Here is a 26818-nt window from a genome sequence, read left to right as displayed (position 1 = left end):
TTTTTCAGGGTTGACTAAGGGTGGTGAACTTGGTTTAGAGGTTTCAAATTCTGGTTCACTCATGTCCTCTTCAAAATCACTGGCATGAATTTGTGCCAAGATTTCAGCCCTGGTACGAGGCGATAGATCACGTTTCTGCCTCTTACTTTCTTCTTCTTCTTCTTCTTTCTTCTCGAATGAATGGGATCGTTTCATCTTGAGTGCAAAACGTCAAATGACTCAAGTTTAAACACCATAGACTAATTTATAGTCTTGGCAAACCAGCGTATATAAAAAGGGTGTGTGTCTTGTCCTTTCACTATTCATTTCACTCTCAAGCCGAGCACAACGATGGAAGAGACTACCCAGATGGAACGTTTCGTCAGAGGGGTCATTAGAAAATTCTCTTCAGACCAGCCTACGGACTACTCTCCTTCCTTTCGAGATAAAAGTCAAGATACTTGTTATATCTGTCAGAAGAAAGGGCATTGGTCTTCAGAGTGTCCAGACCGTCAAAAAAGAAAAAAAAACAGGGGCTAAAAAAGACAAAAGTCAAGATACCTGTTATTATTGTAAAGAAAAAGGACATTGGTCTCCAGATTACCCAAAAAAGAAACAAGAGGAGTCAGAAGAAAAGAAGGATTCTTCAGAAGAAGAGAGGGATTCTTCGGAAGAAGAGAGGGATTCTTCAGAGGAAGAAGAGGAAGAAAGAAGACAATTCCATTTAAAAGAGGCAAAGAAACAGGAGAAGAAAAGAAGAAGGGAAGAAAATGAGGAAAAAACGGTGAAGAAATTCAAAAAACAGAGAGACTAAACAAGGAGAAAGAAGAAGTCAATGAACTTTTAATTAAAGTGTTCTGTGGTGAATTGTGAATTGGATTGTAAAAAATGGATAAAAGAATACATGAATGATATAAGATAAGTGTCTTTGAGTTTTGATTTTAAAATAAGAAGCTAAACTCAAGCACTCATACACAGACACGTACTATAAGGGTAAAATGGGTGGGGTTTATTTTTGAGTTATTGGCAAATTGAAATTGTATTTCTTTTCGAGAAATGTGGGTGGCCCTGAAAAGGGCCTTTTTATTTTGGTGTAGGGGTGAGTTTAACCAATCAACTTTAACTGCCTTAAGCCTTTGCCACGGCCAAGGCCTACTTCTGATGATTGGGTTGAAATCACTAAGGGTGGTACGACAGGCTTAGTCACAGGGTTGGCGTGTTTAGCTCGGGAAGGTCGTATTCTCTTCGGTCGTGATAAAGAAGTCTGATACATTTGTTTCAGACTTCTTAACTCCGCTAAAATGTCCAACAGTACCGTAGCCGTTTGATTTTCACCCTCTTGTTTCTTTGCTGCTACTTCTTCTTGCTGTTGTTGCTGTTGTTTTTTTCTTACCTCTTCTTGTTGCTGTTGCTGTTGCTGTAGGAGAAAAGCTTGTTCCGCTTCCTTTTGTCGTTGCATAAATTTCTCCAATTCTTCTTTCTGTCTCTGTCTAAAATTCTCCACTTGCGGTAATGAAGAAGGTAACGAAGGTTCCGGAACAAATTCTTGCGAGGTAAGAAAATCCACAAAATCCCAATGTACCTCTTCTGAAAGTAAGTCCGGGTTCCCTTGGGCAGTCTCCCCTGCTGGTGCACCCCAATGGATCGTTTTCTGAGTTTCCGTCATGTTGAATCACTGTCGCATAGATTGACTGCACACAAGCGCTAGCGAATCTATATAGACCAACTGACGTCACAGACTACTCTCTTCGGATTGGATGCGGGCTGACTGAATTTTGTAACGCGTGTTTGGATTGGTGAATGAATTCAATCCGTTTCAATCCTGCCTCTACCTATAAATAAGCGCAGTTCAGTGCATTGATTCACTTGTTCTCGTCGCTTGAAGATGTGGACCGATGTGCAATCTTCTACGCTTGTGTCTTCCATGATGTTCCGGACGGACATACCCATGTATGTCCGATCCAAGTGGACCGTTGTCCACAGGACAAACACCAGTCTGTGGATACGTAGGATCTACGTAGAAAGACAAGGATGCCTGAAAAGAGTGCTGATTTACGGACCAACAGTGAGACGTAGTCTAAGGACAAGAAGAAGACCAATGCGGTGCCCTTTATGTTAATGAATACATTAACATAAACCCAAAGGCCCTTTTCAGGGCCAGCCATATTTCTCGAAAAGAGATAGCCTTTCCATTGCCTACCCCTTTTTAAAAAAAAAAAAAAATTAAAAAAAAAAATCCCATGTTCAATTTCCCTTGACGCTATAAAGTCCCACCCTGTTTAAATTCCTTTGACGCTAAACCGTCCCACGATTTTTCTCCATGCTAATTTCCCTTGACGCTAATCTGACCCACGATTTTTCTCCATGTTAAATTTCCCTTGACGCTAATCTGTCCCAGGGGTCTCTGTAATGCTAATTCCCATTGACGCTAATGTATCCCACTTAACTACTAATATATTTGCACGTGGTCTTAGCTGATAATCTTCATTTGGCCCCCTTATGAACCGGAAATGACTTGTTAATCACAAGAAAGTCAAATGTTACATTTATTTCTAGTTGTCACGCACGTGATAAAAGATGACAATATTCTATACGAAGCGAAACAATTAAGTACCATGATTATGGCGGGTATTAAAATGCCTCGCTACTTTGGTAAACTAGACTGTTTTGGTTATTGCAAATATTCCAATGTTGGCACTAGCTTGTTTTAGGCAGTACCCCGCTTTCAATAAGGGACAGACTGCTCTGTACCTTGCTATCGTCAAGGCTGCCCTGTCCAATCTTAAATCTCCAGAGGTTTTATGCATGACATACACAGACATTCTATATGCGTATTGGAGGATCATGATTGCATCATTTATTATTGTTAAATGCAACAGCGGAGTGAAACTATATATTTTTGTAGTGAGGTTATCGCCACAAGAGACCGGATCGAGCTCCAAATACCCTGACCGGCAACCAGAACCCTTTACCCTGACTAGCAGGTCTGCGAACAATAATGGCAATCCATGAGACTATGTTTAGCCAGCTGATAAAACTTATTTGTTCATTACCTGGAAATTCATATGTAGAACAAAAACTACTTACAACAAAGCATTTCACCTGATGGATCATGCTATAATATAGTGCTTTCCTTTTTCAGTCATCGCGTATAAAACACCAGGCTAATTGCTCGATTGCTTTGTAGAACATTTACGGTTTCAGCTTATTGGTAACTGACCAAAGCCATGTATCCACTACTTTTATTGGATTATTCTTACAGAGGCAAAGAAAATGCCAACTCTAGAAGCAGAAATAGAAAGAAACATTAAGCATATTTGTGAAATAACCAAATATAGAAATATGACATGTGGACAAATGTGTTTCGAACATCAATGTCTTTCTTCCTGACAAACGTATACACATCTTCCACCCAGGTTAAACAAACACGTTTTGGCATGAATGTTCAGTCGGAAAATAAATGATTACTGCTGGACACTGGACACTCAAATTAACATCATTAACCAATGAAAGTTTAACCAACTAAAAAATTACGGGAATTAAAAATGAGTATTATATGAATATGCCTGTGTAATCCTTTTTATCAAGTAATAATCCTTGCCTTACTAATCATAGTATATGCTTTATCAACGTCAGATGAAGACTTAATAACCTGATCTGTGAGATATAGAATTTAAAACACATCATATACACTTCTTAAACTAAGTTCAGCTTCTGGTGATTTATAAGGAACGTGAAGTGGTGAAACTTTGGACAACCGTCGAATGTGACACGACGTGCTACGATTGTAACCGTGACCTGATTGTCTCTGTCTCTGTCTTAAAATTCTCATTTTCGTAAGTTTGTGTTTCACAATTCTGATGAAATGTATTTAAATGTTTACACATGCGATATCTTACCGCTGTGTATTTGGATGTAGAAGAAAGGACAACATAATCTGAGCCTATTTATGCAATAGTAACAACACGGGCAAGAACATGTTTCCAATGGAGTAAAAGGCCCCTACGAAATAGATCGTTTCAATTTTGGTTCCGGCATATCTTGATAAATATCAAATATAAGAAATTTATATATCAGTGGCATTAGGAGTAAATGTATTGTGACATTATACCAAATAACTGAACGTACAGGACATCTCCGGTATTAGTACCAGTGGCACAGTCTCATTTGCGTCTTTAGTTTAGTTCGTTATTATTAAATAGTGTGTTTGTTATATAATTTTCATTTCGACAGAATATAAACCGCGGAACTTCGATATATCTTTTTTACTTCTTTGTTTATCAGTAATGAATCAAACGGAGAACACTTCCACATGAAGTGCGTTTTTACTCTATACGTTTTCAGACGTTACCTTCTGCATTCTTTATCAGGTGTCACAATAATTCCAAAAATATGTCATGATTTTAATATTTGCTAAATTTTACTGTCGACTGAATAAATCTTCAGTGAGTATTCAATATTACAGAGTGTTCGAGAACCCAAACAGAAGACTGCAATCAAAATGCAATATGACGTTTGCTCCTATTTTACGAGTGTTCCAACTGGCATCACAAACTTTCAAAGCAAAGTCATTACTGTGTTTTAATTAACATTGCTACCTACCATAAGATTGGTCTTATTCTCCGCCTCTCTTTCCCCCTTTCATTCAATGGTTTGTCTGCAAATTTTACCATCATTTATAGGTCCACAGACATCATCGCATGCCACAGACGAAACTCCGCTGCGCTCGTTTTCTTACAGATTTGTGCCAATTGCTTGCGACGATGGCCATAGATAACACACCGCCTATTTGTGTCAGTTTGAAAGAACAAAAAATGAACTGGGTTATTCATTAAAATGACGGACTTTTACAATAATGTGTATGCGAGCTGTGGATATCTGACGTCAAGAAGGTAAAGAAGGTGACCATTCCATTAAAACTGACTAACTGGCAAATTAAAGAGTACACCGATATATTAAAGTAGCAAAATTCATGGAAGAGTTAAAATGTCCGTTATGAAATGGATGGATTACAAGTCCAACGATGTATCATCTGACCTTTTAGAGATTCCGGTCTACTATAAAAGACAAATAAACAAAAACAGCACTTGTATGAATTTAATTTTACCATCTGATATTTAAGCTTAGAAATGTCTCTTAAAACTTACGAGATCGGAGAATTGCCTTTAGGCTAAACCAAACCAAACCAAATTGTTGTTGTCCAGCACTGATATACGCCAATAAAAATATATTTGCTCTCTGATTCTATGTCACAGTAGCGAGAACAGTAATCCTTCATGTCAAACAATTATATTTAGATTTTTGAAGATGATGTCAAGTTTAATAAGGTAAAATTTGCACAGGCCCTGCTGTCGTTTTCTTATTGTCAGTTCTGTTATATATATATATATATATATATATATATATATATATATATATATATATATATATATATATATATATATATATATATATATATATATATCTTCTCGTTTTCAGACTAGGGTTTTACTTCATTCATGGTATTAGAACAACGAATTCCCTTACCGATATAGTATAATATACTCCATTGCGTAATTACACGTGATTTTATGTAAAACTATGGTTTAAATAACAGCAATATGCTTTCCCATTATTATTTTTTTTAAATACAACTGTAAAAAAATATAGGGTATACCGGCAAATGTCAGCAGTTTTGAGATGTGACCACCAGTATTTTCACACAACATAGAACTGAAATTTCGTAATAAAAGTAGACTTTCTCTTTTACCACCACAAAATTAATATTCTTTAGGCTACATCATCCTTTCACATCATTCTTAGCTTGTACAAAATCCATTCTACGAAACCAAGAAAAACTTTAAATAAATTGAGGTATCTCAGAGTTGAACGTGCTGGATTCCTGAGCAGGATTGCTGGTTCGATTACCACACAACATCTGGCAGGCTGTTGTGTTTTGTCCTTAGGAATCACAATTTATTCTTACCGATCAACACTAGCTATCCAAATGCAAGAATGCAAAATACTATAATGCTAACCCAATCATGTAGACAAAACAGTCTAATGCTAACCCAATCATGCAGGCAAAATAATCTAATGCTATCCCAATCATGTAGGCAAAATACTATAATGCTAACCCAATCATGCAGACAAAATAATCTAATGCTAACCCAATCATGCAGGCAAAATACTCTAATGCTAACCCAATCATGTAGGCAAAATACTATAATGCTAACCCAATCATGCAGGCAAAATAATCTAGTGCTAACCCAGTCATGCAGGCAAAATACTATAATGCTAACCCAATCAAGTAGACAAAACACTATAATGCTAACCCAATCATGTAGACAAAATACTCTAATGCTAACCCAATCAGGAGGGCAAAACACTCTAATGCTAACCCAATCATGTAGACAAAATATTATAATGCTAACCCAATCAGGAGGGCAAAACACTCTAATGTTAACCCAATCATATAGACAAAATACTCTAATGCTAACCCAATCATGTAAACAAAATACTCTAATGCTAACCCAATCAGGAGGGCAAAACACTCTAATGCTAACCCAATCATGTAGACAAAATACTCTAACGCTAACCCAATCATGTAGACAAAATACTCTAATGCTAACCCAGTCATGTAGACAAAATACTCTAGTGCTAAGCCAATCATGAGGGTAAAACACTCTAATGCTAACCCAATCATGCAGGCAAAATACTCTAATGCTACTCAAAGCAAGCAGGCAAAACACTATGAAGCTACTCAAAGCAAGCAGGCAAAACACTCTTAAACTAACCGAGGCTTACAGGCCAAATATTCTAAAGTGGGCTTAGCTCTACCAAACCAGAAACATCACTGTGCGTCTGTGATGCACACCAATCATATTATTAACAAATCAGGCTACCGTTAAGATGCAAATATTAGCCAGTTAATCGACTAATAATCTGTACGTGTCAAATTCATTGCTGATTTTTAGCTCTCTGATGGATGTTATGAGCTCTACGAACAGAAGAAAGTTATTGGGTGCAGATATGTTATCGTAGCGAATCATTCCATTATGATCCCATCTTTACCTAAGCCTGTGCAACAAAAGATAGTTTATTTTTATTATTAGAATGGGAGATTTCTCATCTATTTTGTGTATAATACTGTAAATGTGTTCTAATTTTAAAATATGAAAGTAATTGGTACTCTGAATTACATTAGTACAAAACTAATTTAATTTATCTCTTTCACAAAAAAGCATTTAATTTACTTATCCCAATTTATCCCCATCTCGAATGTGCTCTGTTAAACAGACATTTTATTTACGACAAATAAACACCTATTTTGTTATAATTTACGATCCAGACATAAGGAAAATACACATATTGCTAATATGCTATTAGTTATATGTTATTTGTACGGAAAGTTCTGCCCGTCTTGGCGAATTGTGTCGCTCATGACATTCCATACACGCTGCCAAACTAATAAGGGATTTATTACATCATAACTTTTTAAGGAATAAAATCTAACTGTGTCGGAAACATTCTTACAATTAACTAACATAATTCCATGGCTTAATTTCAATTTGGTTTTCTTTTCCAATATAATTTTCATCATCACAAACCACACTGTAAATTGCATTTCTATATAATAAAATTAATTCATATTTCTTACATTTGGATTATAAATTAGATAGTTGCATTTAACTTCTGTTGAGAATGTAAAGTGTGTGTGTGTGTGTGTGTGTGTGTGTGTGTTGTAACCATGGATGTTTAACCCAGACGTCATATGGCTTTCTAACATCCAGTATGTAAGTCATGTAGTCTAGTTTTGACCATGCTCTTACACCCAGCTAACATCGCTTTGAACATCAATGCTGGATTGATATCGTGATCATTTTTCCATCATATGTGAATATCTTTTTTCACAAGCTAATAAAATAACATATATACTGATAACCCTTCAAAATATATGCCCATTTCATTATAAAGTTGAGCTGGAAAGTTATGGAAAGAATTAATTTAAAGCATCACTACAACCACCTGTACTTAAATGATCGTATCAGTCAGGTTTACATTGTTCCTAAACATTCTACCGTATTTCAGTTCATAAATATATACCATAGTATCTGTTACTGCGCTTGAAAAGAAATACGACATATGTGTGGCCATTTGCGACGTATCTAAAGCATTTGATTGTGTTTGATACAGAGGTCTATTACATATATTAAAGTAATGTGGCATGGACGCTCTCTTTCTGATTGGTTCCATGACTACCTGCTTAATAGGCTCCAAACAGGTTTTATTAAATACTGCCGAATCAATTAGCAAGTATGTTGCAACTGGCGTACCACGAGGCTCTGGATTAGGTCCGTTATTATTAATTGCGTATATTAACGATAGGGGCAAAGATCTCTTGGCTTCTTTTTTTTTTTAGGTTTCAACACAACCAAAAACTATAGCTGTTGTTGTTGTAGGCTTTAACGCCATGTTTACATGGCAGCCAGTATTAATGGTAGAATAAGAACCCGAGAAAACCCCGGAAATAACTACCGACCCACTAGAAGCTACTGACAAGCTTTCACATACCTGCATTCGTCAAACCCGCGACTCGAATCCACGCAGACAGAGGTGAGATGGCAGTGATACGTAACGGTGAGCACTTTAGACCACTCGGCCACTCGGTGTCCCGGAAACCTGGGTAATGCTATCATTGCGTAAGATAGAGCCGTTTCTTTTTCCTAAACTGCAATTCAATAATGAAATCATCTCTTTTATTGAGTTTCATAAACATCTTGGCGTTACATTCATTACTCCAGGCAACTGGACAAAACATGTTGATAACATATTTATGTCGACCTCAAAAATCATAATTGCCTTGATAATCCATAAGTATTAATTCAGCCGAAAGACGTAGAAAATGATATATGTTCCATACATCCGACCCTTAATGGATTATGCTGATGTTCTATGGCAAAGTTGCTCGGCTGAACATTCTCTGAAATTATAAAAAGTACAATTAAAAGTAGGAAGAATTGTAACTGGTCTTACTAGAAGTGTTAAGTGTCGTGCAAAACAAAATTGGTTGGTATACTTTGGCAAACAGTCGAAGTTTCATAAGCTATGTAATTTCCTGGAACATAATCATATGTCTCTCATTCTTATCTTGCTGACCAACTACCACCACTGATTAGTGACATAAAAGGCATAATCTTAAAAACAGGAATACGTTTAATCGAATTAATGTCAGACGCGAAATAAGTAGAAACTGATTCCTTCACTCTTATGTTACTATTTGGAGATCACTTACTGATTGAATAAAAGAAAGCATCAATTGTATCATCAGAAGAAAAACAGAGACTAAGAGAACACAATTACCTGCCCATTTTTTGTCGCTGGAAACAAGAACATATCTGTTCTGCATATTAGAATTAGAAATAAATGTAGTGATTTACAAAATAATTTATATTTCAATTATATGAGAGATAATCCACTATATGCTTGTGACAATGACATAGTTATGCATGCCATTGCTTGCAACACTACACTGAACAGCACAAGAAACTGGTTCATCTCTCTCTCTCTCTCTCTCTCTCTCTCTCTCTCATATACATATGTTCTCTGAATCTTGTATATTTACATAATATTTTATGAAATAATATTAATTTAGTGCCGCTATCCATGTAAATTTCTTATCGATTGTTGGGGAATGGCTTATCCTATGTTGTGCGCACTTGTAGCCCCACACTATTTGTTAACATTTATGGCAATAAAATATGTTTATACTGATAGTGTTTTGTTTTCACTCACTAATCTCAAACCATCAAAGGGAGGCCTAGCATGGGATACATTCATCAGTACTGATGGCAGAAAGTAGTCACGCTAGCTTGAGATAAGCGTTGAAACCCGTTGAAATTTAATTGTGCTGCATGATGGTTCTCTCAAAAGGGCTTGATATCACGCCTTGCATGACTCTTTCTTCATATGGATCATCGTCCTTCTATCAATTAGATATCATGTTATGTGAATTCACGACAGAAACTTGCCTTGTTCTCGGCAATTGTATTTCAATTACAAATGTGAAGTGCTTTATAAATTAGCATGATATTTTCTGTTGCAAACTTTTACGTTGCAAAAGCTACACAGTAATTGTATTAAATGCGTGTTTCTAACCTGCTCTTAAAAATCTTGATGGCTGCGACCGATTGGGCAATAAATGCAATATAATTTTCAGCTACGACACGTCAGGCAAATCCTTTTTCTGACTCTTGGCTCGTTTGAAACACATATGGAAGAGCTACTATATCCTTCTGGAACAAAATGTGAAGTTGTGATTCATTCAAAGCAGGAAAAATACTTCAAATCTATATGAAAAGTTTCATAGTGAACATTTAAATATCCTTTTTACTTACTTTTAATCTTGATCGAGGCTGAGCACCACGACACTTGTGTAACGCAGAAAAGTTTTGCTTACGTAACAACGATGTTTTTCTGCAGCCTATGTGAACATGAAGAAATATTACGTCGCATCACTAACACGGCAACCTCAAGACATTTACCATGATAAAGTTTCTAATAAATGGTATAACCTGTCACTATTGTTTTAGTAGCTGTCTAATTTTCAAAACCTCTCTACAGTGTATCGGGAATTAGAAATCACAATTTTTTTAGGTAATGGCTGATTCCGACCATCATGACTGAGCAAGAAACGCAATATAATTTGAAGCTAGATACGCCAGACGACTAATTAGGAAACGACAAAAAAGGATCGTATCCCAGTATGGCTCTGAGTTCAAAATGTTTGTCGTTGGATAATTAGTAACCCTTACAGAGCGGTATTTACATGTACACATTCAATTTATATGTACATATTGACACGTCTTTGAAAAATGGTTTTCCTTTGAATATTACAGTAACTTTAGAGTCAAGTATTGTCATTTACGATACACCTGTCAGTTGTTTACTCAATAACAATACAGAGTTTGACCGTCATTTCCATGAAGTAGGAAAACGTGCGTTTTCTGAATATGTATCAGTATATTCTCAAATTAGGCTGGAAATTCGTATTCTTCAAGGTTTCATGGCGAAGAACTAAGTAGCAGCCTCACTTCACCAGAATAGGAAAGGAAAAAATTGCCAGCAACAAATATATCATAAACTGAAAATATCTCTGAACTTCCGTCTTAAAACAAAACTTAAATATAAAACAAACAAAATAACCCACTGTCAAAATAATTATGCCAATCTCATGCAAAGTCTCACTGGAGCCTCTCATATTGTCCCGTCAGAAACAATTCACCCACTGTAAGCCTGACTTCGAAGAGAACTTTTCTTAGTCACTCAGCTATAGCTAGTGAAATCTTCCTTGACTCTATATTTTACAACTGCACAATAAATGGAAATCAAATATATAGGGTTGCTGCCCCCGGGCATAGACGAATTAGTATTATTTGCAATGAAAGCAGTGAAAATGAACGATCTTTATTGCACGCGCTTTACTTATGAAATTAATATTTATGCTCACACTCAGCTTTAAATATATATTTTTTCATTATATGAAACTATATGGGGTTTCACACCTGAGTTCATTCCTAAAAATGTATTAAAAATCAAAAGGTGATTTCCAGTTTAGAAAAAATTAAATATATCAGAAAAACAAGTTAACAATTCGTATATTAATAGACACGAAACGTTTCAAAGGTAAAGAGAATTAACATATAGGTATATACATGTAGTTCAGTAAGTATGCAATTAATGCGAGAGATCGTAGAAAGATGAAAATGAGAGGAAGAGAGAGAAAATGCGTTGCCATAGTTACGGCCACTTTTGCCACATCGTTTATTTTATACATTTATTATATACAAACTAAATGCTATTATTCAAAAGGCCTTGTTTCAAGTATATATTTCTGAACAGCTAGGACTATGATCGAATCATTATTTTGCCTACAATACTGAATCTTGAGTCACTCCAGGTTGAGTTGAACGATTCATGCGAACGTCAGCTGGCGAAAAGGTAATTCCATTTATGAAAAAGCTGAAATGTGAAGCAAGTTTAGGTTTTGTGTTTCAGCTAAGTTTAGGGATTTTATTAAATTTAGTGAAAATTGAAAAGTATATACTGAAAGTATAACTTGGAATGTAATACAATTTTAATTGCTAATTCGCGTCTCGTTATGATCCTGATATCTGATGCAGATAACTCAATGTGATACAGAAATTAAGATCGAATTACAATAACAGACCCTCACAAACATCCCCACACCCACACGCCCATATATATATATATATATATATATATATATATATATATATATATATATATATATATATATATATATATATATATATATGTATATATATATATATATATATATATATATATATATATATATATATATATATATATATATATATATATATATATATATATATATATATATATATATATAATATTTTATTTAATTATATCTGATTTAATATATCTTTATTTTAATTTAATTGATTGTTTGTCAGTTTTAACATATATTTTTCGGTCCATATTATTGTAATGTAAATTTATTCACTGGAGATGATATTTTTTCCAGAAAATCAGACGACCTGAATCATTTTTTCGTAAACAACCACATTTTGACCTAGATCCTGATCTTGATTCAAAGTTAGTAGCAACCACTTAGAGAAGTTCTAGTTTTATTTTACAACTGTTGGCTGTTGTCAAGGTCATAATGGGACTACGTGATTAATAAGTAAACAATTTTTTTATATTTTATTTCTTAGAGTAATATTACTGGTTTCTGTCAGGGTCGTGTAAGGCGTACGTGACATAGACACGATCACGTGATGACACCTCCCTTTTTCCGATTTCACAACTTGGGGAGTTTCCAAACTGCATTTTAGAATACGAAATAACCTGTGTGTTAGAAAAATATTTTCAGCTGGGCTGTTTTCTTTACACTAGAAAGTGTTGTGTCGTATGGAGTGATTTCAAATTACTTGGATTCAAAAGGATTAATTATTTGTATTTCCCTGGAAAATACGTTTGTTCATACGACATTCCTGAACAAAGAGAGCTCTTATAAAAATATATTCGGATTAAAAAAAAACCGGAGTGATATTTCTTGTTTCTACAAGGAACTGTACACTTCAACACACTACAGGTTCCAGCATACATCATCGTCTTCCATCTTGGATTCTTCCTCGGGACTTGAACTTGAAATCATTCGAACCTTTTATTATTGGGACTTAAGATTTTATTCGTGAATTATTCTTCGATTATTTTTTAAAAATATTTATTTGATTCTTAAAACCGTAAGTTCTTAATTTTTCATTTTTTACAGTAATTTTCCAGGGAAAATATATTATGTATTTCTTGTATTACTGTTTATGCGAGCCTAAACACGTAACATAAGAATTGAGGGCTCGTCCGGGATTATATTGAATTTTGGGTAGAATATTTCGGAAAACTTTATTATTTTATAAAATTTGAATTCCCCTAGGTTTTTTAAATCTTTAGTGAAATCGGCAAGCATTTTCTAAAATATCATCAGAGGTAGAGACATTTTCTTGAAGTTTACTCAGGAGTAGTTGGAAATTTTGAAAATGGAAGTACAACTAAAAATGTTGGAATTAGAAATAAGATTGAAAAGATACAAATGGAAAGAGAGATGGAATCAAGACGAATGCAGTTTCAAAAAGAGATGGAAGTAAGACGAATGGATTTGCAAAAGAAAGTAAGGAGAGAGAAAGATAAATTTAGCTACAATATGACAAAGAGGAGAGAAAGACAGGAACGAGCGAAAGAAAAACAGATGCAGTTACAAGAAAACTAGATGCAATTAGATAAGGAACAGAGAGCTAAAGAGAGGGAATTTCAAATTGAAATAATATAATTAGAGTTAGCAAAAGGAGAACAATCCCCTACTTTTGAAGTTTTAAGAAATATCAACTTAGTACCTCTTTTTCTGGAAGAAGAAATATACATATTTTGTTAGTTTTGAAAGACTTGCAGAGAGTTTTTAGTGGCCAATAGAGTACTGGATCCTATTATTGCGATTTATAATCACTGGTAGAGCTCGTGATGTTTACATTTTACTGTCACTAAAGCAGGGCGCTCACTATGACATTGTTAAGGACTATATCTTGATGGGATTTTAGCTAGTTCCTGAGGATTATCGGCAAATATTCAGAAACTTTAAAAAAGAAACTGACCAGGCCTATGTCGCATTTGCCTAGGTGGTGCTCTTCTAGAAAGGTTAATAAAGATCACGAAAGTCTCAGACAACTCATACTGGTTAAAGAGTTGAAGAACTGTGTCCACAGTGACATCATGATTTATCTTGACGAGCATAAGATCGAAACCTTGGAAAATGCTGCTCGTGCCGCTGACAATTATGCTTTATCACATCACGTTTCTGTTGTAAATAAGACTTCTACACAACAGTCTTGTGTCAGAAAAGTATTTCAGCCTAATACAAACCCTTCTAAAACTCAAGCTGGCACAACTTTTAAAAATCAATCTTCAAAGAAACTTGATTCAATATTATTGTCTCTTCCTACGTGTACCTATATCAAGAAAAAAGGACACGTTATTTCTGATTACAGCAAATTTAAAAATAGGCATCAGAATCAAGACAGACCTACTACAAATGCTCTTATTTCTATTTGATCAAGGTCACAGTCATATAGTGAAAACAACACATTTGTTGGGTCTAACAAACCCAGTCTGATTTTATTATCGCGAATTATGAGCCATTCATATCGGAGGGTTCTATATCACCCTTGGGTGATTCGGCCAATCATATTCCTATTAAAATTTAAGGGACACAGCAGTTTCCCAGAGTCTTGTATTGTCAGTCATTTTTCATTTTTCTGAGAAGTCTTCATGTAATGAGAGTGTTCTTGTTCAGGGAGTAGAGTGCGGCTTTGTTAATGTTCCTCTCCATTATGTAAATTTGTCATCAGACTTAGTCTCAGGACCTGTGACAGTCGGAACAGTCTCTGTTTTATCCGTTGAGGGCATTCATTTATTCCTAGGCAACGACCTAGCTGGATACAAGGTTGTGGTTAATCCACTTGTAACTGACAATCCTTGCTTGGATCTGAAAGTCGGTCCAATTGAAAATGAATTCACTGGTTTATTCCCATCTGGTGCAGTTACCAGAGCTGTGGCAGAGAAAGCTCTTGAGAATGGTGTAGATAAGGAAAGTATTTCGATTAGCTTACACATGTATTGATCAATCTTTTGATTAGGTCACCTTCATTCCTTGTTTGGATTAATCAAGTAGGTATTGATCACAGTGATCCTCTTCTAACGACTCATTCTCTTTATTATAATCTGGGTGATAAACGACAATCACTTATCGTCGAACAGAATAAAATATCATGAGATCTCCTGTTGGTTTCAAAGGGCCATTAGTGAAACTGATGCTACTGAAGTTCCTGCATGTTATTTCTTTAAAAATGGAATGCTTGTGAGAAAATGGAGACCTCCCGAGGTACCTGCTGATGACGAATGGTCAGTGAAGTATCAAATTGTAGTTCCAAAACCTTACAACAGGAAACACTTAGTCTGGCCAATGAAACTCCATTGGCTGGCCATTTAGGGATCTTAACTCACTTCTATTGGCAAACATTAAATGTGATCTTAATAAATACTGCAGATCTTGTCCTACATGTGAAATGATAGGATAACCAAATCAGAAAATACCCAAGGCTCATCTATTCCTACTGCCTTTGACAAACTATTTAGTAGAATTATGGTAGACTGTGTTGGTCCCTTACCCAAGACCAAGTCAGGTAACCAGTACCTGTTGACCATTATGTGTGCGTCAACACGGTTTCCAGAATCAAGTCCTTTGAGGAATATGAAAACTTTGATGAAAACATTTTAAAACTCATTTTGGCCTTCCCAAATCTATCGAATCGGGTCAAGGGTCACATTTTAGGTCTGGAACTTTCCAGCCTATTATGCCTGAATTTGGCATTCAGCAGTTCAAGTCATAAGTGAAATTAATGTTAGACAGAACTACAATGGAGACAACTTATGAGTTTGGAACTAATGAAATTCTATCTATCTTGCTCATTCTTAATTTTTTCTTCAGATTAGATATTACAGCCCTTACAAAGTTAAGAAGAAAATAATGAGTTCAATCATAATAATAGTGCTCCTGGGATCTAAATAAATTATAGGAGTACCAGTATTTTGAAAGACATAGCCACGTTTAGCATGCAATTAATTTAGTTGTACCTGTTCCACTCAGTGAAGATTTAAGTGAAGGACAATCATCGGATTCTACTGATATTGGAGTGAAAAATCTTCGGAATTCAGAAATTGAAAGATCTGGACCAGAAACGTTCACATTTGCAAGAGGAAGAAAGAAATGAACTTAAACCGTTATTATTTGAATATGAGCACTTATTTCCAGATGTTCCTACAAGAACGAACAACATTTTCCATGACGCTGAAATTCTACATTCCAAACCTTCAAACAACACCCGTATAGGATGAACATTCTCAATCAGGAATAATTTATAAAACTGTTGCAGAATGAATTTATAGAGCCAAGTAAAAGTGACTGAAATTCACCATGCATACTTGTGCCAAAATAAAATGTTCCGTATCTGATTATAGGAATGTGGATATCGTGCCAATCTTTTCAATTGTCTGTCGATGCAAGTGATGTTGGGGTTGGAGCAGTTCTGATTCAAGAAGATGAAAATGGTATTGATCATCCAGTGTGTTCTTTTTCTAAGAAATTAAATAAGCACCAAAGAAATTATTCAACAATCGAGAAGGAGTGTTTGGCTTTGATACTGGCATTCCAACATTTTGAAGTTTATCTTAGTTCAGCTCCTTCTTCAATTATTGTGTTTAGTGATCACAACGCCCTTACTTCTTTCATCGGCAAGATGATAAATAAAAATCAAAGACTACTAAGATAGAGTACAGGAAAATAATATTGACATCAGGCACATAAAGGGAAAAGATAATTCAATAGCAGACGCACTTTCCCGTGTATAACCATGCATTATTTCTTGTACACTGTGTGTAATTTATGAGTTCTTTTTAACCTCATGTATAATTAGTATGTGGTACAAAGAAATCTTTAACATAGAAAGTTTTATTTTTTTCCATATGGGGAGAAGTGTTTTGTATATCTGATTTAATTATATCTGATTTAACATATGCTTACTTTAATTTAAATGTTTGTTTTTCAGTTTTTAATTTTTTTTTTACTTTTCATTACATGCTGGTGCAATGTAAATTTATTCACTGGAGATGATATTATTCCAGAAAGTCAGTTGACCTAAATTATTCCTTCGTAAACAACCTAATTTTGACCTAGATCCTGACCTTGATTCAAAATTAGTAGCAGCCACGTATATAAGTTCTATTTTTATTTTAAAATGATTGGTTGTTGTCAAGGTAGTGATGGGACTACGTGAATAGGAAGTAAACATTTTTTTTTATTTCATAGAGTAAAATGATTGGTGTTTGTCAGGGTCATGTTTGGCGTACGTGATACAAACATGATGACGTGACGACCCCCTCCTTTTTTGTTTTAGATTTCGCAACTTGGGGATTCGCGAAACTGCGTTTAGAATACGATATTACTTGTGTGTTAGAGAAATATTCTCTCATTTACATTCCATTCCATTCACATTCCAGCTCAAGACGTCGACCGAATCGCACAGCTCTACTTCGGAGCCGTCCACGTGGCGGCTATGAATTTACCACGAAGAATGACGATAATGATAAGCCACCAGCCATACACGGACTAGGTTGTTTGCCAGGGACAGTAATGAGTATTGTCAAACTACTTCACCGGAAAACTACGGCTTGGGGATGGACGGAATCAGGTTTCCTACGGCGCCATTTAGGGGACCAGATTCTTCAGAGCATCAGACTGGTACTTTGTCAATGTTGCATTAGGTCCATGAAATTTCATGAGGCATGAGCGGGTACGGTGATCTGCAGAATTGCGGAAGAGCAAAGAAAGCTGGCCGATAATACCTATATATCAACGGTCTCCACTACTGACTGATATGGAGAGTACTGCTGATGTAAAAGGATGACCTTACACTCCAAGTATACAAGCCCTTTCGTACCAGATGGGAAACAGCGGTCCGGTCGAGGTTTGGATCCCTCAGGAGAGGCCCTTTCAAGAGTGGTGCCGCCGATGTATTGGGACTGAGTGATAGCAGCGCTTAAATCTGGCGCTGCTTACATATGATGACCTCGGGATCACTCGAAATTAAAAAGTTTGAGTGCCAAACATTTTGCCGTAGTTAATCATGCATTTTCCATTTGGCTGGAAACTGCTTTTGATAATATCTCTATTTCTAGTATCCTAATTTGACCTGTTTCGTTACCGCCATCAAAATATTTATTCTCCTATTTTTCTCTTATGCTTGATACAAACTATTCATAACTCATTTCGACTTGACTGATATTTAATTTAGTATATTAAATGTACACTCTGTACACTAAATTCCAACTTTCGAATGAATGATTCTCAAAATTTCTGACTTAGTGGATTTGAATAATTGCACAGGTGGTGTAGACATTATAGGCATTGTATTGTTCATTTATACAACTGGACTATATTTGAAATAAGTACGAGCTGGTTTTTCTGAGAGTACAAAACATCCATGGCCGACATACCGAGTTGTTGCCTCTCCTGCCTCTCTCGGACATTCGTACATGGACGGAGAATTGGAACGATTTCCACCCGTCCAAAGCTTGGTGTCCCAATGTGACATTATAGTAGGCGACCAATCGCTACTGGAGTCACATACTGCTTTGATTGACACCCTTGCTCAGTTCTGGCAGACTGTAATTTGTCTTTGAACATGAGTACGTGTTTGGTTCATTCCCACTCATGATAGCCTTTCATTCAGGTCGTTAGGGACTAAATGGTCCTACGACCTGACGGATCAATCCAACAGTGTTCTGTGAACACATACAAGCCTAGGGGATGAGGCTCTAATTCCTTTTCCCCATAAGTAATAAAACAGACAACCGTACTGGCATAAATCGTGATGCATGCACGATAGTACGAAAATCACGTTGATTTAAATAGTCAAGTCAAATATGTTGGAAAGTGTTGTGTCGTTTGGAGTTATTTCAAATTACTTGGTTTCAAAAGGCTCAGTTCAGTTCTTTTTTTCCTGGAAAATACGTGTGCTCATATGAAATTCTTGAACAAAGACAGCTCTTATAAACATTTACTCGGATTCCCAAAACCGGAGTGATATTTCTTGTTTCTACAAGGAACTGTAGACTCCAACACACTACAGGTTACAGAATACGCCATCGTCTTCCATCTTGGATTTTTCGTCAGGTCTTGAACTTGAAATCATTAGAGCATTTTATTATTAGGACTTCTAAAATTTTATTTGTGCATTATGTTTTTGTATTTGATTCTTAAAATCGTAAGTTCATGTTTGTGTCATTTTTACAGTCTATATATATATATATATATATATATATATATATATATATATATATATATATATATATATATATATATATATATATATGTATATGTGTATGTATATATATATATATATATATATATATATATATATATATATATATATATATGTGTGTGTGTGTGTGTGTGTGTGTGTGTGTGTGTGAGAGAGAGAGAGAGAGAGAGAGAGACTGTTATATATGGACACATAATCTAACAAGTTATGTATATCGCAAGGATATCTCATCATGCACCTGCAATTAATTGGTATTCTTAGATAGGCACTGTAGTTACTTCTTTTAACTATTTACCCAGTTAGTGATTGCAATTTACAGCAATTGTAAGAATCTTAATGTTATTCGTTAATCTGCATGGTAAATGACAGCATGGCATTTCTCTCATATATGTCTGAAATCCTGCTAAGAAGCTACATACTTATGTTGAAGAGTGGCAACTAGTGCTTGGAACTTAAAAACAGTATGTATCAAGATATAACGGATATCAACCTTGCTTTTCATATAATATATTCATATTTAAAAATGTGCCAATTATATTTAGCCCATAAATTAGACTCGGAAAAGACACCAAAAACAACAAGGTCCAAAGTGCTTAATGCAGATATTTTATTACAAAACATCAACTAATTATATGGACTCTTAAAAATGACAAATTTGTACTACATCGCCGCGTATCGAACTCGCACAAATTCTGAGCTTGAGTTTCTAGTAGAGATTTATTTCCAACTATCAGAATGACGTGACGTTTTAAAGCTAGTATCTCACTGGCTGGTAGTGGAAACCCTATCTCAAATCGGGATCGGAATGTTATGAAATCCATGACAGGAACTTATAATGAAAACTAGGTTGATGAATCAGGATAGCTTCATCTTTCCAGTTAGAGGGAATATATATATATATATATATATATATATATATATATATATATATATATATATATATATATATATATATATATATATATATATATATATATGTATGTATGTATGACTTTCTTTCTGTAAAAGTGTAATAATAAATCACTTTTATGTTAGTGAACTGATTGCTTTTCCAAATTTTGTCACTGAAAATGGCAATAATCTCATCGGTAATTTCTCCTTGAAGAGCCATCGTTGATTGTGCTGATTCAAAGTATTTCCATTTCCTTTCTAAAATAATGATTGTGGTGGAAAAAAGGAAGAAATTATTTGTATTGTGTAAAGATCATCTACCTTCTGTCGTCCCATTGTCTTAATTTTAAATCTGTATCTGGTTTCCCCCGGAATAGATTAAGCAGCGATCAATTTCGCATAGTTTCGTGGCATATGTGAGCAAAATCATGTTTAGCATGGAACAAACCTATTAAGTAACGTGATTATGTTAAGCATTACAGCCGGATGGATTTTTTCAGAATGTCCGTTGTTTGATAAATAATCCATTTCTGCAGGCAAATAACATACATGGATTTACTACGTGTGACCGCTAAAAATGAAGATAACATAATCTTTAACGAACCAGCTGTAAATACAAGTTAAGCAATTCGATATGAAATATAACAGAAACAACAAATGTTGAATTATTTTTCTCGTGGCTTTGGGCAAATGGTTTCGCAGAAAGTAACAGTCTGATGTGCTAATTTGGAAAGAATTACTGTGAACATAATTCAACATAATCCAATTTGTTATGCATTTAAATTGTTTTGGTTTACATTAGCTATCATACAACTTTCTTTAAAAACAATAGCATGCATTAACTTATATCACTTTCTTATTCAAATCGTAAATAAAACCATCATTAAATCTGTCGTTATATCTCTATTTCCATGTTGTGACTAGGAACAATGCAACTTCACAGACAATCTAACAAACGGAATGGGTTACTTATCTTTTTTCTCACAGATTTTTATAATGAAAATAAACATATTCCAAATGAAGTCCACATCATAAATCTGCGATGGAATAAAAGGTAATTATATTTTGGATCATTAACAGAGTACGAAAATAAATCGGGAAAAATAATAACTACCGTTGTCTAAATTAATTAAACATAATACACAATTTAATCGAATTCTCCTCTGCTTTTCCCTCTGTCTCTTACTCCAACCCCCACCCTTCTCTCTCTCTCTCTCTCTCTCTCTCTCTCTCTCTCTCTCTCTCTCTCTCTCTCTCATTAGGGACAAAGCCAGTTGGAAATGTGTGGAATGAGAGAGAAAATAGTTTGAACTCTATGAAACCCTTGACCATGAACTTACACCAAGCATCTAACAATAACCTGGTTCTTCATAACGGTATGTGTACACTTTCCATGGGATTTATGTACGAGACTACACGGTATATTGCTTGGTTAGGATGCACACACATACTGTAATCTATTTAATAAATTGTTTCTTTTCTTTTTATTTATGATAAGGTTCTAAAGACAGATTATTCTCAAAGATTAAAATGCCCGAATGTCTCTCCCCTCTCCCGCTGTATCAAGCCCATACCCATAACGGACCCAACATTTTCATATCCAGACCAACTTTCATTACAAACCCCCATCTTATCTTACTTTTTGCAAAGGACCGCCTGTATTTGTGCAGTTCAGACCGGTCTGCCTTAGATCTGAGGCCAAAATGTCTAAACTCCGGCCACAAAGTCGGATTCCGACAACGTACGAATTTTGGGTGAAAAAAAATCGTGTCCAGACAAATGTGTTTTTCCCTCTGTATTTTGTGGTGCAAAATGAAGGTCCAGATTATTTTGTATCATTGTAGAGCAACATCTGTCTTCCTTTCTACATTACCACCCACTTTATTATATCCTAATTGAACATGACGCTACAGAGCTAGGAAGTAGGGTACTACCGCATGACGCATAAACGAAGCACCAACAGGGGTTAGTAAGTTAAACTTTTGGCAGGTCTCCATCAAACCTTCAACTCTCTCTCTCTCTCTCTCTCTCTCTCTCTCTCTCTCTCTGTCTCTCTTGACACAAATCTGTGAGAAGGCTGAGTTTCGTCTGTGAGTAGTGAAGTGGGATACCCTACGGACAATGGAAATTCCAGTCAAAACACCCCTGGGACACTCTACGGACAATGGAAATTTAACATGGCGAAAAATCGTGGGACACTCTACGGACAAGGGGAATTAACATGGGAATAAATCGTGGGACACTCTACGGACAAGGGGAATTTAACATGGGAATAAATCGTGGGACACTCTACGGACAAGGGGAATTTAACATGGGATTTTTTTAAAAATTTTTTTTAAAAAAAGGGGTAGGCAATTCAAAGACTATCTCTTTTCGAGAAATATGGGGGCCCTGAAAAGGGCCTTTGGGTTTTCTTCTGCTTCTAATTTCTTCTTTTTCTCCACCAAGTTCTTATTTTATCTCCTACACTCTTTTTCTTCTTTTTTTCTCCTCCTCTTCTTTCTTCTCTTCCTCTTCTTTCTTCTCTTCCTCCTCCTCTTCTTTCTTCCTCTTCTCATTTTCTTCTTTTTCAATTTTTTCGTTCCATTTTGTGACGATCGTCGATAAATACCTATGTATCTATAATCAGCTGAAATTCCTATGAAATCCCACTATCTATTTATAGCTCCAACTTGTGGGTTTTTCCTTTGGAAAATCCCACTATCTTTTAATAGCCTCAGCTTGAGTGACGTTCCTGTTTATGAATTCTAGTATATATGTATAGCTACAAAATGTGGAAATCCCCAAGTCGATATTTATAGTCTCGAAATTTCCAGCGTCAGTGACGTCACTGTACTGAACACTAGGGATAAAATATCAACAGTGTTGCAAGTGGCTGACCTGAATACGCGCTACTGTAGGTAGGTAGGTAGAGTGTATCGGATAGGGATAAAGTGAGTTTTATACGGACAAACAGAGACCAATAGACACATACAACGTACGCGCGCAGACACACACACACACACACACACACACACACACAAACACACACACACACACAACGTACGCGCGCCGACATACTCACACACACACACATACTCTCTCACACACACACACATACACACACAGAAACACACAACGTACGCGCGCAGACATACTCACACACACACACATAAACACACACTATAAAATAGATAAAATTAGTAACTACTTACAATATCAACTTCTGTGACGATCGTCGATAAATACCTATGTATCTATAATCAGCTGAAATTCCTATGAAATCCCACTATCTATTTATAGCTCCAACTTGTGGGTTTTTCCTTTGGAAAATCCCACTATCTTTTTATAGCCTCAGCTTGAGTGACGTTCCTGTTTATGAATTCTAGTATATATGTATAGCTACAAAATGTGGAAATCCCCAAGTCGATATTTATAGTCTCGAAATTTCCAGCGTCAGTGACGTCACTGTACTGAACACTAGGGATAAATATCAACAGTGTTGCAAGTGGCTGACCTGAATGCACGCTACTGTAGGTAGGTAGGTAGAGTGTATCTGATAGGGATAAAGTGAGTTTTATACGGACAAACAGAGACCAATACACACACCCACACAACGTACGCGCGCAGACACACACACACACACACACACACATACACACATACACACACACACACACACATACAGAGGGAAGAGGAGAAAACAAACCCCAAATATACTATCAACACAGAAGGGAGATGATACAAACCCCAAATAAACTATCCACACAAACGTACGCGAACGCATACAAACCCCAAATATACTATCAACACAGAAGGGAGATGATACAAACCCCAAATAAACTATCCACACAAACGTACGCGAACGCATACAAACCCCAAATATACTATCAACACAGAAGGGAGATGATACAGACCCCAAATAAACTATCCACACAAACGTACGCGAACGAATACAAACCCCAAATATACTATCAACACAGAGTGAAGAAGTAAAAGTTTTTTGAAAGCACATAAGCCCTCACCTGCAATGACCAACTCTGCCAAACACCTACACCCCACCCCACCCCACCCCACCCCACTCCCAACACTACAAAACCCATTTAACCCGTTATTTTATGGCATCAGTGTGTGATTTAGGAAACATCAAGACACAAAATAATGGAGGAATAGACTGACTATTGTTTACCGACTTGCATGCCTAAAGAGCGTGCGTGAAGGAAAACATCCTTCCATTTCAATTCTAACTAAAACATGATCCAGAGGGATAGAGATAGGTGAAAGGGCACAATTTCATAAAGTGTGAGTAGAAAACAAAACACGCCATCCTTATTATACAATGTCAAGACCAAGAGACACGTATGTGTTCTTTCTGGTCTATTCTCTTTTAGAAGGTAGTATGAAATTTCACATCAGGGCCAACGCATCGGCTCACATTGTCAATTTTTCCATTTCCATGTCTTTACTGGCACAAGTTCTTCATCATCTTCAATTTCTTCTTCTTCTGAATCCCTCTTCTCTGTTTCGTCTTGTTTTTGTTTATTCTCTTTTCTCGTAGGGCACTCTGAATTCCAGTGTCCTTTCTCCTGACAACGATATTAGGTATCTTGACTTTTGTCTCTCTTTCTTAGACGAAGCAGGTATTCTGGAGACAAATACCCATTTACCTTTGCAGATATAGCAAACTTCATTAGCACTTACACGCTTTCGTATGACTCTCATCAAATCAACGACCAAAAGAGTAAGTTTTGTTGCCACTTTCGCATGTGAATTATGCTTTCGTATGACTTTTAGCAAATATTTGACCAGCAGGTCGATCTGTGCTGACTCTTCCATCTTTGATCGTTTGAGAGCGGAATGAATACTCTGACGCTAAGACACTCTCCTTATATACAGAGACCTGCTGCGTATGAAACCTAGTCAAATGTAATTTTGCAATAAGATGAAACGATTTCATTGAGGAAGTAAAAGGCAATGATGTACCGTATCGCCTCACACAAAACCTGAAGTGTTAGTTCAAATCCGTGTCAGCGATTTCGAAGACGACATAACTGGGCTTTAATCAATGCTCTCCATTTCTGCCACAAAACCACGAGTCCTGATTCACGCCAAAAGAAATTTCGTTCGGTCCATAAAAAATAGTATCACATCTGAGAAACGCAAAAACGAACTTCCAGAAAACTGAGAACGACGGCTTACACCTACAACGTAAATGTATGAGTTCAAGTAGTGCGTAAGACTTAGTCAAATTAAATTTTTATAGTCAAGACGAAACGATCTCTTTTCGAAGAAGAAAGCAGACACCAAACGACAATGGCGATCCGTGTCACACAACACTTTTCAAAATGTGTATGATCAGAGGTTTATTTAGCGATCTGCACGGTTAAATTAAATGTTCATGTATTTTGCAATAAGACGGACACAATTTCCATGGGATCGCCCATGGTACGATTGTTCGTGCATTAGTTTAATTTTTAAAAATATTTTTTTATATAAATCGCCTATAGGATAGACCCAGTAAAGCATGGCCATTCTCGTCACTGTCTGAATAGCTACTCAAGTCAATTCGAAGCGAACGCGGTAAGAAAATAAGTATAGCCAATGAAATGGCTTACAACGGGTGATGCATTGTTTTGTTCTAGGACTGTGTGGCATAATAATCCCTATGTTCTTGCGTTGTTACCATTACAGTGCAGACACTGAAATGTGAACTTACAAGCCCTCTTTGTGTGTGTGTGTGTGTGTTGTACCATTTCCTCTTACCACATCAAAATACTGAGCGTCACAGTATTGGTTCGCGTTTTCAAGCTGACCATATTTTTATATCTCACTTAAACATTTCGACATAAACACTCACACTCACATCGGTAGAATCAGAACAGACGTGTTACAGTATTGAGGGGCATGTTATCTTTTTTTTTCAAACCAATAAATTTGGGGTTTGTATGAAGTAAAGAACCGAAAGTACAGTGAAACTCAAGGATGATGACCCAATCTGTCTGTCTATTGATGCATGTATTTACTTAAGAAGAAATATGACCTCTAAAACACAAAGAGATACGGCAAGCATGATTAGATTAAACACAACGATGTTTTTCCTTCACGCCTGTGTAATTTAGAGTTTCAATCGTCTTTGAACACAAACTTGGTCTCCTTTTGTAGGGCTTGAAATAATAAAAAAAGCTGAAAAATCTTAAGCACTTTGCTATAGATAATTTCATCAACAGACTAAACAACATAAATACCGTTACAACAATAGAAAGCCTTAAATCTTCTATCAAAAAGAAATGCATGAAAAAAATTAAAGATTAACGATAACTAACCAATGAAACCGAATTTAACAAAGGCAATGACATGTGAAGAAATGCCTCTCACTTTGGAAAGGTAGGCGAATGTACTCTGTCATGCACCATCAACTTGAAAAAAATTATAAACAGAGAGAAACCTGAATTCAAAATTCAGTTGTTTTTTTCTTCAAAATTATTTCGTTTCTTTTTTCTTTTTTTTGGAACAAT

This window comes from Sinohyriopsis cumingii, chromosome 5, assembly GCF_028554795.1.
Source record: "Sinohyriopsis cumingii isolate HCF-2022 chromosome 5, ASM2855479v2, whole genome shotgun sequence".
Taxonomy (NCBI): domain Eukaryota; kingdom Metazoa; phylum Mollusca; class Bivalvia; order Unionida; family Unionidae; genus Sinohyriopsis; species Sinohyriopsis cumingii.
The sequence above is the reverse complement of the archived record's forward strand: the minus strand, read 5'-3'. Positions refer to the sequence as shown.